A 16,228-nucleotide genomic window follows, 5' to 3' on the forward strand; every position below is an offset into this window, starting at 1 on the left:
GCAAGGCAAGTACTTTTGAACCTTTTTCGAAATATAATGCAAATATTTCTAAATTCTCTCATGACATATTGTTAAGCATTCAAAATAGCTATGTTTTATATTGTAAGTACTTTGAATCATTCATCCTTGAACCTGAGCCACATTTTTTGATCTTTGAGCCATAAGCTTTATTCTTTGTGAACCATTCCTTGTTGATTTACCATATACTAAACCACTCAAATACGATACTACCCCACAAATATATACCCATCATATACCAAACACTGAAACAAAATTGTTTGAACATACAAAATTTTTTATACTCAATCATACCTTGTGATATCAAAGAACTAAACCTTATAAAATCATTGTTCATCTCATACCTGATTCTCCTACAGGCTGAAATCCATTTCTTATACATACTTTGATACACCCTTGTGATACTCATGAATTGCGTCATGCCTTTATACAAATGTTTCATCACTGTTGATTATCATCCTGTTTTATTGAAATATATTGTTTATCATACTGAACTGTTTAGAATTGGATAGTTTTCTTTACGTGGACCAGATTCATGGTCAGACCAGATTCGTGGTCGAATTAGGCCAATGTGTGCCTTGGATCCAGTTTATAGAGCAGAGCTGTGTGCCTTGCTCGGGGTTAGTGCGTGACTGATCAGCAGCCTAACCTTGGTTTTAAAATTTAAAATAAATATCCAACTCTAATGATTATCTAACAAGAACTTGATTCCTCTGAATCATCTTGCTTGATCATTGTTTAACCTCAAATATTGTTATTGTTGCATGCTGAGCTAGTTAGCTCACTCTTGCAAACCTTTTTATATATTTTACAGTTAAAAATGATATGGATGATAGTGGAGGTCCTCAGTCCAAAGTGCGAGCTAAGGTTCCAGTTTGAGTTGGATCGAGTTAGTAGGAGCTTCATACGGTAGTGAGATAGTAAGATTATAAGAATAATTTCATTATCAGGTGTAAGTTAAATTAGTTGGGAGTTTGTATGTTGTAATAAAAGTTAAAGTTATGGCTTGTTTTCATACTTTAACCTGTTGCGATCCGTGATTATGTAAAGCAGGGTAATTGAAAATAATATTTTATACACAGGTTTATATTTTGTGTGTGTTGTGGACCCCAAACTTCTGACCCGGGTTTGGAGGGTGCCACACAGTGAGTTTGATTTCAAGAGCCTTACCAAACAGATGAAATGCTTTGAGCTAAGCTTTGTATACATCTGTAATGGCATCATAGAGAGCTTTTGGCTCAAGTCTTTTGCATTGCTTCCCAGAATAGTAACATACTCTTCTCTAAATCTGGCCATAACTGTATTCATCTCTAAGGCAAAGTCCTCAGACAGCCATGCATCCACATTCCTATCTGGCTCAGCATCATTGACAATTTTCTTCTTTTGCTCCTCAACCTCTTCATTATAAGCAAGCATGATGGCTTGATAATCTTGGTTGCTCATGTATGAAGTCAGAAGATGCTGTGAGATGTTGGCCAGTCCAGAGATCTGCTCTACTAGTAGATCATCTACAAAAGTTGGTTGAGAGACAGATTCTTGTAGCCATTGAGAGAGTATGTGAGGTTGTTGAGGTTGAGAGGTGGATGGTTCATCAGAAACTCCTGTGACTGAGATCACAGTTTGACTCACAGATTGCTCTGTAGTTTTGACAGTGTATTGTCCCCAACTTGTAGTGGGAACCTCCAATTGAATTGGAGGGGATTTGACTAGGTTACTGTCATGTACACCATCCTCAAACCCTTGTGTGTCTTGCAACACACTGGCACTTGAATGTGCTATGCTTGCTTCCCCTATGACACGATCATGGGCAAGTGTACTCCTAGCTTCAACTGCAGATGCAATTTCTGCTAGGGTTGTGAGGGGAGTTGTTCCTCTATAAAGAACCTCCAATTGAATTGGAGAGGATTTAGATAGCTCCCCCTCAAGCGTACTACCCTCAAACCTTTAAGTCTCTGAAAACTGTTTTGTACATGAAGGTGCATTAGAAGCATCCATGGGGTCTTCAGTAAAGACTGATGAACCCCCCATGTTTGTGATGGTGTCATCAAGGTCTACCCCAGCATGTAGCCTCTTACCATCTAAATGAAGTGTCTGGGTGGTGAGCAAAGCTTCTTGAGCTAAGTCACTTGATTTTTGGTGCACTTGAGAAATAGATTCAAGTGGAATTTGAATGGAAAAAATATTAAATGGAAGAGATTGTTGCTCAGTTGTGAGTGTTGGTAGCTCCCCCTGAATAGATGAGGGAGCTTCAGGGGATATGCTCTCACAATGTGTACCTTCCTTATTTCTCCTACCATACACTTGAATTGCTTCTTGTGCAGGCTGTGCAGACTCACTCCTGGTAATTTTTACAACTGCATCCTGTTGGCAGGATGTAGAGGAGGATATAGTGGTTAGCTCAATTTGTTTACTTCTTTTAGATCTTTTGACCAGAGGTGGTTCTCTTTCAGCTCTCTCCTCAGCACTCTCAGTTATCACAGATAGGTTTATCCCCTTTCTCTTCTTATTACTGACCTCACCTTTTTTAGAAGATGAGGTAATTGGTTTCCTAGCTTCTAAAGGTTGTGAAAGAATGGTTGCAACATGGGAAGATCACTTTTGTCGATCCTGTGTTTGTACTACCACAGGTTCAGGAATCATAGCTGTACTAGATTATGCATTAGATCTCATGTCAGGCATAGGATAAGGATAAGTCCTAAATATCTCCAACATAAATGGAGTGATTTTCAGACTTACATTCACCTTATTCTTTTTAGTAAGTGAGCCAAATATTATTTTGGACACTTGCTTATAATTGCCTATTTTAGTAATATCTATACCATTCAGTAGGTGTATGTCAGCTACTTTATTATTTAAAGTGGACATAATAAATCTAGGAAAGAAAATTTCCTTACCTCTAGCTGTTAGAGGCATAATCATCCTAGTTGCAAGTTCTTCCAGGATCAACAGACCAACATTCAGGTGTTTGTTGTGGGCAATTGAATACACCAGCTTTTGCACAACACTTGAGATATTGGCATATCATGTCTTTTTGCAAGTAAAGGCCCTTACTACAAAATCAAAGATGAAAGACCACTCCTTCCTTAGATTGGTTCTATTTAAGCTTGGCAGGTTGATTCTACCACCATAATTGATGAAGTCCATGAACTCAGTTAGCTCATCAGGAGTTGGTACCTCCACCAGATTCTCAGTTGGCAGCCCTAAAGCTCTATTCACATCTTGGTCATTTAATTCTATTCATTGGCCTCCAATTGTGCATGTCACCACCATAGAGAGAAAGTTGTTGTTAACATCAGTCCTCACTACAGCTGTAGTCCAGAATTCATACAGCATATCTAGATATAGTACTGGATTTGCAGTCAAAGCACCTGCAAGATAGGATTCAGACAACAGCTTCACAAACCCCTTGAAACTATCAAGAGCTTGGTTTGTATCAGTGAAAGTAAGATAGTTGGTTCCTTTCTGTGGGATAGATGTCCTAGCAACATTTTGGGCCATTGTTGATTGATGAAAATGAATGGGTAAGAAAAATTTCTGAGAAAGGATGAAAAACGAGAGAGAAAACGGTTTCGGGTTGAAAGCTAGGTCACTTTAGATCTCGAAAGCTGTAAGTAAGAGTATGTATCGAGAAGTCTGGGTATTTATAGTAAAAGAAGATGACTTGTCGAGAACTCAAAATAGATATTTGGAGTTTGTCTATCGAGAAGTCATTTTGAGAAGTGAAGTACATGTCGAGAAGTCATTTTAAATTACTCTTATAGAGAACTCAAACTTGACTTATCGAAATGTCAAATAAATACCCAGTTTGTCCAAAAAGTGGACTGAACTAATTCTAACTTTTATTTGAATAAATTCAAAATAAAATTAGAATAAATTTTCCAAAAATATTTTAGCAAAATAATTTATCAACTTAAATTATCTCAGTTCTGAGTTATTGTTAAGTCAAAAATTATACTTGTAGAGAACTCTGTGAATGAACACTACTAGAGAACTCTACAAGGACTTATCGAGAAGTCATTTTAAGCCTATCGAGAAGTCACTCGAGAAGTCAGTAAATTGACTTATCGAGGACTCACTCGAGAAGTCCTAAAATGACTTGTCGAGAAGTCAATTTATACTTATCGAGAACTCAGTTCTTTAAATACTTTTGGTTATTGTAATTCTGCCTTGTATTAATTTTATATATTAAGAATGTTAATTAACAACTGAGCAGTTTACTTAGAATTTGAAAAATTCCAAGTTAACTGAATTTGAAAACCAAATATACAGAGATTTCTGAAATATTTATAATTCATATTTCAGTTAATTTCCAATTTAATCAAATTAATTTTGATTTACTGGAGATTAATCTGCTGCAAAACATTAGCTGAGTTCTTTCCTTAGGATGAAGAATTAAGCAATCCAATTTCACTTACAAATCTAGTGAAAGTTGCTTCATCCAAAGGTTTAGTAAAAATGTCAGCTAATTATTTTTCTGTTGGTACAAAAATGAGCTTAATGCTATATCAGGATACAGGTCTTTGAAAGACAAAATTGACACCTTCCACTGGAACTCTTTTCTCAGCCCTCCATCTAGCAAAATATGTACCTGTGAGACCAACAACTCCAAAACTGATTCCCTTGAGATACCATAATCCCAAGTTGAGCTTCCTTCTAGTATCTGAAGACCCTCTTTCTCCCCCTGAGGTTGTGCAATCAAACTCAGGTATATGAGATGAGCTTCCATTTCCATGATTCTCTTGTTGAGTAGTTTCTTCATTTCCTTAGTCTGACAGACTTCATAAACTTTAACTTGAGCAAGCTCCATCTTAGGCATGTCTCTTACCAACTCTTTTTTGACAAGGTTTTAATTTTCTTGAAAATCAAGTGAGACAGATTTTTAAGCCAGAGCTTGTTTATTTCTCCTGATACCTTGGTGTAAAAGCAACAAATAACATCCTTATTTGTTGAGTCAAAATCTTCAACAAACAAGCTTCCTTTCCTTGCTCCTTTCAGAGCAACTTCACCAGTTTTCTTGTTGATAACAGTGCATTATTCTTGTTGAATAAGACTTGAGACCATTGTCTACAATATGCTAATTCTGAAAAGACTCACTTCATGTTCAGCTACCAGTGCTACATCATTTAGAGACAACATTTTCAGAACAATCTTGCCATATCCCATTTTAAATCCTTTGATGTTGTCTCCAAAGGTCACTAATGGGCCAGCTTTCTCCTCAAACTGTGATAGCAGGGCTTTACCACCAGTCATATGCCTGGAAAGGGCAAGTGAAGAAAGTCATCTGGATCATAGACACTGGATGTTCCAGGCATATGAGTCTTAAGTGTGTTTGGAAACCCAAGCAGTGATGGGTAGTTTCTTCTTGGTAACTTGTTCAGTAGAAGTAGAATGAGTTGTTTTAGAAGAAACAGAATTCAGTGACAGTTGTGCATGTTTTCCTTCTGATGTGGACTCATTTATTGATTCTTTAAGGTCTACTCTCAGTTTGTGGCAACTCTTCATTACCTTCATGTTGCAAGGGATGTAGTCAAACTTTTCACAAAATGAATAGGGATCATTTGAATTTGCTTCATTGTATTTGCAAGTTCCTTCAGCTGGCTTGCTAACAACCTTTTTACAAAGGTGAGTTGGATGATTTGAAGAGCCACATTTTTCACACTTCTTTCTAGGAGCATTTGCAACATAAGCAAAATTATTGCTTTTGTTTATCCCTATTTTCCTATTTCTATTTTTCTTTCTCTTTCTTGCATCTTCAATTTTAGTTTCTTGAAAAAGAGTCTTGGGACTTTGTTTGTTCATGAGCTTCTCTTCAGTATTGGAAGACTGAACTGATTCTTCAGTTTTTTTCTCTTTATCTTCATCAGCAATTTCTTGCTTGATAATCAATTCTTCTTCACTGAAGTTGACTACACATGCTTTGAATATAGGTGCATTAACCTCTTTTAAAAAGGTTGGAGCATTCTCAGTCTTCTTTGCTTTCCCTTTGTCACCTACAGTTTTCTTTTTGTCACTCATGTCATCATAGTCAAGGCCAATAGCAATGTTTGCACATGGCTTATTCTTCTCATGATACTGTCCGACCAGTTCAGATGCATTTCTGAAAGATTTCATCTTAACTTCATTCTTTTCTAGCTTCTCCCTTAACACTGCTTCAATTTCATTTGCACACTTGAGCTTGTTCTTGAGATAAGCATTTTCTTGTTTTAAAGCTTCAAGCTCAACTAGCAACAATTCAGTTTCTTGCTTCTCACTCTCGACCTTCTTATTTATCTTTGTTAACCTGTTAACTTCTTCATTAACAACAACAATGCTTGTGTGAATATGAAACATTTTTGTGCTCATCTTTTCAACAGTTTCCTTGTATTGATTCACGTTTAAATCAATAGTGGTAAGAGTTGGTGTCTGTTCTTTTGATGAGGATGATTCACCTTGCTCCAAAACCATTAGAGCATAGTTTCCAACTTCCTCATCTTCATCATTATCTAAATCATCCCAACTGTTTCCCTCCGCAATGTAAGTTTTGCTCTGTTGCTTTTTCAGAAGAGCTTCATACTTTGCTTCCAGTTCAAGATAAACTTTGTTTTCTTTGCCTTCTTAGGTTTCCTGCATTCTGTAGCAAAGTGGCCTAGTTCATCACTATTGAAGCACCTTATATTAGATCTGTCAACAGATCCAGTTTTGTAACCACTCTTGCTATCAGAATTGTACTTCCCTTTCTCTTTCCAGCTGTTGTCTTTGTTGAAAGATTGTCCTTCACTTCTGAAGTACCTTGGCTTCTTTACTCTAATATTAGAGAATTTTCTAGATAAATAGGCCATTGACTGATCTAGCTCATCCAGTTCTTCAAGAGTGTATAACTCATCCTTTTCCAACTCTAGTATGACTTGCTCATGTGAATCATTTGTTCTCTGCCCACTTGTTGAGGCAACTTTGAGATCTTAGTTCATCATTGAAGGATTGGCTTTCATTTACAATTAAAGCACTTGAGCCATCCACAACATGTCCTTGACCAGACCTCAACAATTGCCTTTGAATCATCTCTAGTAAATATGTTTTGAGAATTCCATATAGAACTTTCAGAGTTATTCTACTCAAATCTCTCCCTTCCCTGATTGCTAAGATTTTCTGTTCCAAATAGTCAGGGAGAGTAATCAAGAACTTTATATTCACCTCTTCAGCTTCATAGTATTAGTCATGAAGCTGCAAGTCATTTATCAACTTATTGAATCTTTCAAACACATCAATAATGCTTTCCTCAGGTTTAGCTATGAAACCCTCATACTGTGAAATCAGTATCCTTCTTTGATTAGATCTAACCTCCTCAGTTCCTTCACAGAGTATTTCAATCTTCTCCCATATTTGTTTGGCAGTGTCACAATTAACAATATTGTTGTACATCACATTGTCAAGTGACTCAATCAATATCAATTGCAAGCTGTTATCCAGGGAGACTTTCTCCTTTTCAGGGTCAGAATACTCAGCTGGATCTTTAGGAACATAATGAGCTGGTATGACCATGTCTCAATCTGTAGATTCCTCAACTCTTACCATCAGAATGGAGGGTCCATTCTTGAGGATCTGAATGTGGAGTGGATTGGCCATCCTGATAAACAGCATCATTTTCTTTTTCTATAGAGTGTGGTTAGCTTTGTCAAAGGTAGGAATATTGATGCTACTGATTTTCTGTGTATTCATTCTTCCAAGATCTTGAATCTGTTTACTTTTAGATTTTGCTCTGATACCACTTGTTAGGTAATGAATCACACACAGGGGGGGAATGTGTTTTTCTGATTTTAGGCTTTTCTTGAAAGTTAATGGTTGAACAAAGTAAATTAAATCTTGTATTGAAAAGTGTTCATGCAGAATCTAAACTTGCAGAAATAAAGAACACATATCTTCAAAACTTAAATTTTTATATTAAAAATTAAGACTATTTTCCTACAAAATTTCTAAGCTCTTTGATGTTAAAGAGCTCAGCTTCTTCTTGAGAGTGATACACGAGATTTGATCTAAATTGTTACAACTAACTAAAGGACTATTATTAACTTTATAACTCAGTTAACTGCTGGTTTACACAGTGGATAATAAATATGCTATTAGCTTTTCTAAACTGTCACTTGTCATTTTTATTTATAGAAAAGCAAATCTTCCATTTCTAGCTTAGCATATCTTTAGCATCTCATGTTCACTTAAATCTTCCTCTGTCAGTTAATCTTTGCCATTGATCTTGTACACTCTTTAAGCTGCTTTTTGTAGACTTGTCAATCCAGCTGTTGGATTGTTTGTTGATTGTTTATCTTGGATATTGAACTGATCTGCAATTCTGTACTTTGAGACTGTACCTCGAGATCTCTAGCTTATATTAATAGAACACTTGACATCTCGATAAGTACATAGGCTTATCGAGATCTCTAGCACTCCATATTAAGTTTGGCTTGTAGAGGTCTTCAACTTGTCAAGATCTCTAGTCTTCACATCTTCACTTTGACTTATCAATAACTCAGAGTTCTCTATTGAATGTAGACTTGTCGATAACTCTAAGTTTTCCAGTGAAGGAATGACTTGTCGATATCTCCAATCTTTATTTCTTCAATTTTGCTTGTCGATATCTTCCTGAGTTCTCTAGTAGCTTTCCTGACTTCTCCACTATGAATTCATTCATTTCTTCTATCCCGGTGGATATTGCTCATCCGTCGAGTAGTGATTGTATCCCGACGGATGTGCCTTACAACAGTCATCCGTCAACTAGCCAAACTACTATTCCGATGGATGTTCCTCGTCCGTCGGTACTCTCTGCAACTTGAATGACTTCTCGATAAGCCATTCTGGAGTTCTCAAATGACTTCTCTATAAAATTAAATCTGTGACTTGTAGAGATCTTGACTTAGAGAATTTTTCTCCAAACAGATTTATTCAACTCCAAGCTTCTTTAAAATTCTTCTGAGGCATGATCTTCTTGATCTTCTTCCAGATAGAATCCTTAGGCTTGATACTGTTTTAGGAAAAAGACTCCAGTCTGCTCCTTTGCATTTTTGCAGACTTTAAGTGTTACAAGTACAAAATATAAATTTAGATAAACAAGAAGAAGGAGCTCATCAACAAGAAGAAGCTGAACATCAAAAAGCTAGAGAGGTTTTTATATATGACTATGTTGATACATATGTGCAAATTAAATATTATATATACTTGTGTTTCATGTATATATGTATTTGACTCTGCTATGCTTACTGTTATTTTTATGAATTTTGGTTTGTAATGGGAGGCGCGGAAAATGAACTGTGAAGATATGAACTTACCTCTTTAACACTGTTGTCCGTAATCGGTATAGACTATAAAGTGTTATGAGAAGAATTTTCAGTACTGTTTGAATTAGTGTTTAAGTAGTAATTTAGAACATTTTGAACTAGTGTTTAAGTAGTAATTCAGAATTTCTTATAATTATGATTTACCATCACAATTATAAGAAAGTCATGGTTTTTAATTGTATCAGTCATGGCTTGCAGTTCACATTACATCAGATATTCAGTTTGAGGATATCATAAATAAACTGCAAGTGTGTTAGGTCACACCACACTGTAGAAGGGGATTGAATATAGTGTATAATACAATCAAATCGATTTCGAACACAAGTAACAGTAAACATATATATTCGATATAATAAACTCTGTTATGATGGAACTGTTCTCTCTTAGTGATGAACAAATATCACGAGAGCTGCTAGGTTACAATGTATAATCTTCTCGATAATGATAACATATATAGTGTAAACCTATGTCTGTGTTTATATAGTACATAGTTACAAGATAACTTCTAATTGATATGGAATATAATTCTGTCTCCTAAAATATATCAATCAGATATCTTATACAATTCTTTAAGTCCTCTAACTCTTTCCATGCATATCTTCTTTTTGTATTAGTCTCGATCTTCTTTCTTGTAAATCAGCTTCCTTCCTTAACTGTTAGTCCTCCAGTACTTAAGTTCTGATATCCATCTTCTGATATTATCTTCTGATAATCTAAGTCCTGATATCCTTAATTTCTGACTTCCAGTAAGTACTGATTCCAGTAAGTACTGATATTTCCTATTTGTTAAGATCTGAAAACTAAATATGAAACATATTAGACATGACATCTCAAATATATCTAACAATCTCCCCCAACTTGTAAACTGTGCAAAATATACAAGTTAATAGATTTGATGATGTCAAAAACATTTAAGTTCAAATGTATTAAGAGTTTAATAAGACTATTAACTATAACTTACAGTCCTTTCAGCTTTACCAACTTCACTGGATCAATCTGAATCCATAATGATTCTTAACAAAATCTCTTACCAGCTTGTCTTCAGCTTTCCTCAGAATTTCAACTAACTGTGCTTTCACCTGCATCAGTTCTTCATCTTTACAATCACCAAATCTGATAAATTGCAGTTCTGAGAGCTTGAATTGATGTTCTTTCAAGTCCATCACCAAGTCTGATAACTCTAGGATGTGAAGAGTTTTCATTATAACATAAGCATTTTCCTTTCAGAATAACTTCTACCTTAGCAGAATTCTTCAGCATAGGAATTTCTCTTCCATCATCTTCAGTAATCATTGGTATATACTGAGAAGTCTTTGTACCAGAGATTCTGAAAAGATCTCTTATAGCCTTCAAAATATATTCTGACCATCTTCTTGTATCATCAGATTTTACTTCTAGAAGATAGTGAATATGTTGAAGTTCTCTGACAGACTTCTTTAGCACCTCAGTATCAGCTAGTCTGTAAGTTAATCCATCATAGAGAAATAAAATTAATTTCTCCTTTAGATTTTCCTTATCATGAGCATCTATCACGATTTGAGCAGACAATACCTTGTCAAGGTGCTTTTGTTTGATTTGTTCATATGGTTTGTCTGTCAACATGAAAGGATCTCTTAGAGTAACTTCTACTCCTATTTGTATCCTGAACAACTTGAGCAGTGTCAGAGGTTGTTTTAGATTCTTCAATTATCTTTCTTTTCTTCAGAATTTGAACAGTTTCATTTTCTATCAAATCATCATCATGCATTGTAGTTTGATAGACTGGAATGGAAGAACTTATCTTTTTCTCAATTTTTAAAGGTTCACCAACCTTTTCTTTCCCTTTTGATTTAGGATCAATCTCAGTTTGTGATCTAGTCATGGACTTTGAAGTCTCAGAATTTGACTTTTCCCTGATCACAATGCCTTTTTCCTTAGGCCTTGGAGGTTTCTTTGCATCAGAAGCTTTAGACTTAAGATTTGTCTTCTCAGCAGCAAATCTAGCTTCTTCCTCCTTGAGAGTTTCCAAATCCATTCCTGGATTCTATTTCAGAAATAATCTTCTTGCTATCTCCTCATCAAGTGTCTGGATTTTAGGATTTTTGTAATAAAGAGTAGTCTACTTCCCCTTTAGCTTCAGTGTTTATAAAAACTTTTGAGAGTCTTTAAATCCTGATTGAATCAGAATATCAGAACTTGACATCACACTTTGTTTATCAGAACTTGACTTCAGTCTTTTAGCATTCACAGCATCAGAACTTGACTTGTTCTGTGTAGAAGATTTTCCTTGAACTTTTCCTTGACTTCTACTCTTATCAGAGTTTCCTTGGTCATCACCTTTATCATCCTTTTTCTTTAGTATTTCGGTAGGTGAGCATTTGGACTTAACTACCTTCTCCCCCTTTTTAGCATCATTAGGAAGTAAGAGAGAAAGAAGAAGTTCAACTAAAGATTGGATTTCTTCCAATTGAGCTTTCTGAGAAACTTGGTTAGCCAGGACCTCATCAATTTGGGCCTGTTGCTTCTCTTGAATCTTCTCAGTGGCTTCAATTTTCTCAAGAGTTGGTCTTATATATTTATTCTTGTCAAGCTTAAGCTGTAGATCTAGCTTATCAGCATGTTCCTTTAGTGTATCAACCTTCTCAAGAGTAGAAGAATGTAGACCTTGAAGATGTTTGGTAGATAGAGCAGTGATCTTGAGTTGTGTCTTTAAATCAGCATTTGTGAGCAACTCATCAGCTTTAGCAATATGCTCTGTCAGAATGTTAGAACTTGGAATGAAATCAGTGTCATTCCACTTCTTGGTCCACTCCACACCTCTGTGAGTATCCTCCCAAGGAATAGGTGTTTCTTTTTTAACAAATTTCTTTACCAATTCTTCCTTTCCTAGTATAGGGACTGGAATCTCAGCAGAATCACTGTCTTCAGAACTTGAGGAAGACTCATTATGTTCTGACAACACAACAATGTGTGAAGCAACTAGAGATTCAGGAACAGCTTCATTTAAATTCTGAACATCAGAATTTATCTCCAGAGCTGGTGTGGTTGATGTAGATGGTATCTCAGCATTTAAAATTGGAAATTGAGTTAGAAATTGCTGAGTTTCTGTAGATGGAGCTTCCAGATAAAGAACATTTGGTATATTCAAATTATGAATATCTATTTCAGAATTTTCAGTGTGTTCTTTAGCATCATCTATAGCCTTAATAAGTGAGACAGGAGGGGTTACAACTGTATCAGTAACAGTGTCTTTGGCTTGAGCTGGAAGGGCTTCAATGATAATCGGTTCTTGTGAGATCAGATTCCTGATCCCCTTCCTCAGCTTCTTCGGTATCTTCTGATGGAGCCTTAGCCAAATACCTCCTAGCATTCATTTTCTTCAATCTCCTTGCCAATGAAGGAGTTGCTTTAGCAGCTTCAGAACTTACAGATTTCTTCTTCAAAGTATCAGAACTTTAAGCTGCAGTTTCTTTCTGAGAAGTAACATTCTCAGCTTCAAGTATCACATGTTCTGATGCATGAACCAGTGCTTCAATTATTTCCTCAAATCAATAAAATTTATTATTGACTATAATTATAATCAAAACATTAATCAAAGGATAAAGTTAAAAATAGATGAAGTAAAAAGTAACAAATTGTAATTAAACATGCACAGTCACATAATTTAAGAAACAGAGACTAAATCTTGCAATTAAAGAAAATTTCATTAATATATCAAATGAGTACATTTCATAAAATTTATCGATTACATGCAAAAATTACAAGATAGTTCTATTCTAAGATTCTTAACATCAACAGCCTTAGTCCTAGTCTAAGAAGTCTGACAAAGCTGATGGTGAAGAGAAACGGATGGATGACAATTAATTCTTCTGCCTACTTTCAACAAAGAGAACAGTAAGATGAACGATTTCCTCCTGCTGTTTAAGAATACGAAGATGAACTTCTCTTTGGAAAGACAACAGATCATTTTTAATGTTGTCTGGAAGTTGAATCCAGATGTCGAATGGAATGTTGTTGTTAGGATATGAAGTCGGAATTCCATTTCTAAAAATGGTCACAGTGTTTGTGCCATAGCAGTAAAACCAACTAAAATGTGTCATTGTTTGAGAGAAATGAAAAGATGTGATTTTACTGATGAATGATCAATCATTTAAATAGCCAATGGAATATCAAGGGATGCGAGGACTGTTTAACTATTAAGAATAAAAATAATGATGCCTCATCTCCCTAGACCGATGTGTAATAATAACAGTCAGTAAAAAGTTAAAGTAAGAGTTAATGAGCACATAAAATAAATAATAATTACTGTGCACATGCAATTTTTCAAGACAAACACGTTTATCACTAACTCAAAATGATTATGACTATTTTTATCTTACCCAAATATATTCTGATTTGATATGACTATTTCAGATTTTACCACAAATAAGTCAAGTAAAGAAAAATTCCACGTATGCATCAAGGATTCCATCAGGATTTAATATCAGAACTCAACTTATATCAGATTTTACCAGTCATCAGAATATGGCTTCCGAACTCAAAAAGTGAATATCTTTTTTTGTGATTCTTCATACAAATACTGACTTGTTTTCTTCGGAGTTTAATCATTAGAACTTCCATCAGAACTTGTCCTCAGAATTTATGCAAATGACACTTAACTGTTTGTCAAAAACAACTTAATCACCACAGTAATTTTCATCATTCATATGGAGTGAAAGTATGTGCATTTAGAAAAATAAAGTCTGATAAACTTTGGTACATCTTATAAATAAGGCATAACTAAGAAAAGTGCTTAAAATTTGTCATCAATCATGAAATCTACTATAGAAAAAATTTATGCAAGAGTCCACCTCAACTGGTTGTGCTCATTTTATGCATCTTTTGAAATTCCTTTTTACAGTGGCTTCTCAGTGTAAGTGAGTCATGACTGCTTATCAGAATTTATGCTATTGTCCGAGTATTTCTCCAGTAATAAGAGAATGTAAAAAGTCACCAAGAAAATTTATTTGTTTTTCTAATGCATATTACTTAATACCAGCAATGCACTTGGGTCTTCTCTTCCACATATGTACTCTAGATCTCAAAGGAGTACTTGACTTTTCTTTTCTTTTCTTTTCTTTTCTTTTCATAAGTGAGGTTTATCAGCATTTAGTTCATCCTTAAGATTTACTGACATCAGAATCTAACAGATAAGAAGCAATAATCTAGTTTGTGACTTAGTAATAAGATACACAAAGTAAACTTAACTAAGCTCAAAATCAGAATTTGCTTGTGTTAATGAGTTTCCACGTAAACAACTAATTCAAACATGGGATTTCTAGTATATTAAAGACTACTAGGTCAGCATCTAGCACAGTTATCCTCATTAGATTGAATAGTCACAGAACATTCAAAATACTATCAGAGTTTGAAGTTCCACATTAGATAACAATCATCATTTAATGAATTTCAATTTTAAGCACAGATTATATGAAAATAAAACAATATGTAAACACTGATCATAAAGTCTGATGCATGAGAATAAAAACTAAGCAGATTTAGAGAAAGAACCTAAAACCATTTCAAGTTCATTTACCAGTCTTGTAAAGGTAGCTTCACATAGTGGTTTTGTGAATATATCTGCTAGTTGTTGATCTGTTGGAACAAAGTGCAATTCCACTGTACCTTCCATCACATGTTCCCTTATGAAATGGTACCTAATGCTGATGTACTTTGTCATTGAGTGTTAAACTGGATTACCTGTCATAACAATAGCACTTTGATTATCACAATAAATAGGGATTTTAGAAAATTCTAACCCATAATCCAGTAATTGATTCTTCATCCAAAGAATCGGTGCATAACAGCTTCCTGCAGCAATATATTCTGCTTCTGCAGTTGAAGTAGAAATTGACTTCTGTTTTTTGCTAAATCAAGAAACCAATCTGCCTCCAAGAAATTGGTAGCTTCCACTAGTGCTTTTCCTGTCTATTTTGTATCTTGCAAAATCTGCATCTGAGTGACCTATTAGCTTAAAATCTGATTCTCTAGGATACCACAATCCTAGATCAGCTGTACCCTTAAGGTACTTGAAAATTCTTTTCACAACTATTAAGTGAGGTTCTCTTGGATCAGCCTGAAATCTTGCACAAAGACAGGTAGCATATATGATATCAGGTCTACTTGCAGTTAAATAGAGTAAAGAGCCAATCATACCTCTGTAGTTAGTAATATCTACTGATGAACCAATATCTATCTAACTTGGTTGCAGTGGCCATGGGAGTGGATGTTGTTGAACTATCTTGCATTCCAAACTTCTTCAGTAAGTTTCTGGTGTACTTGGATTGACAGATAAAAGTACCTTCTTCAGTTTGCTTGACTTGAAGGCCCAGAAAATAACTAAGTTCTCCCATCATACTCATTTGATATCTTGACTGCATTAGCTTTGTAAACTTCTCACAGAGTTTGGCATTTGTAGAACCAAATATGATATCATCAACATATATTTGTACCAAAAGTAAGTCCTTTCCATGGTTGAGGTAGAACAGTGTTTTATCAATTGTACCTCTGTGAAATCCACTTTCCAGAAGGAATTGAGTTAAAGTCTCATACCATGCTCTAGGAGCTTGCTTAAGGCCATAAAGTGCTTTATCAAGCCCGTAGACATGATTTGGAAATTTTGAATCTACAAAGCCTGGAGGTTGTTCAACATAGACCTCTTCTTCCAATTCGCCATTAAGAAAAGCACTTTTCACATCCATTTGAAAGACTTTAAACTTTTTGTGAGCAACATACGCCAAAAAGATCCTTATGGCTTATAATCTAACAACTGGTGCAAATGTTTCATCATAATCAATACCATCCTGTTGAGAGTAGCCATTAACAACCAACCTTGCTTTATTCCTTGTAATTATGCCATCACTATCAGTTTTGCTTCTGAACACCCA

This window comes from Apium graveolens, chromosome 5, assembly GCF_009905375.1.
Source record: "Apium graveolens cultivar Ventura chromosome 5, ASM990537v1, whole genome shotgun sequence".
Lineage (NCBI taxonomy): Eukaryota > Viridiplantae > Streptophyta > Magnoliopsida > Apiales > Apiaceae > Apium > Apium graveolens.